At 24.3% G+C, this 350-nt stretch overlaps 1 protein-coding gene across 1 annotated transcript in view; it reads left to right on the top strand.

Moving 5' to 3' along the window:
• The window catches only part of LOC118334874 (tissue factor-like), a gene marked incomplete in the record, with an annotated part of 16,115 nt that overhangs the window by 2,074 nt on the left and 13,691 nt on the right, over window positions 1-350 (top strand).

Raw genomic sequence — 350 nt, 5'->3', positions numbered from 1 at the left:
TTAAAAAAACAAAAATAGAAAAAAGGAAATGTTACATAATAATACAGCAAATGTGATCATTTTTTTAAAGGAATTGCCAAGAGAGGAATGTCAATCTTTAACGATTATTTTTTCTTTTCTAATGCAAATATTAAAAAAGTAATAATGGCCATTTTAATTGAGAATAAATACTCTGTCACACACACACGTACAAAATTACTGAAGTGCATTACTCAAAGAATAGACTATATTTTAGATTTTTTTTTAAATTGGTCACATTTGACCGAAATATAACACAAGTATTAAATACTTTTACTTCAATGTAAAAGAAAAAAGAAAAACGATACAGATAACAAATAATGTAAAGTGCA

The sequence above is a fragment of the Morone saxatilis genome, unplaced genomic scaffold, assembly GCF_004916995.1.
Source record: "Morone saxatilis isolate NCDOM2014 unplaced genomic scaffold, NCSU_SB_2.0 Contig23, whole genome shotgun sequence".
Classification (NCBI taxonomy): Eukaryota; Metazoa; Chordata; class Actinopteri; family Moronidae; genus Morone; species Morone saxatilis.
The sequence above is the reverse complement of the archived record's forward strand: the minus strand, read 5'-3'. Positions and strand labels throughout refer to the sequence as shown.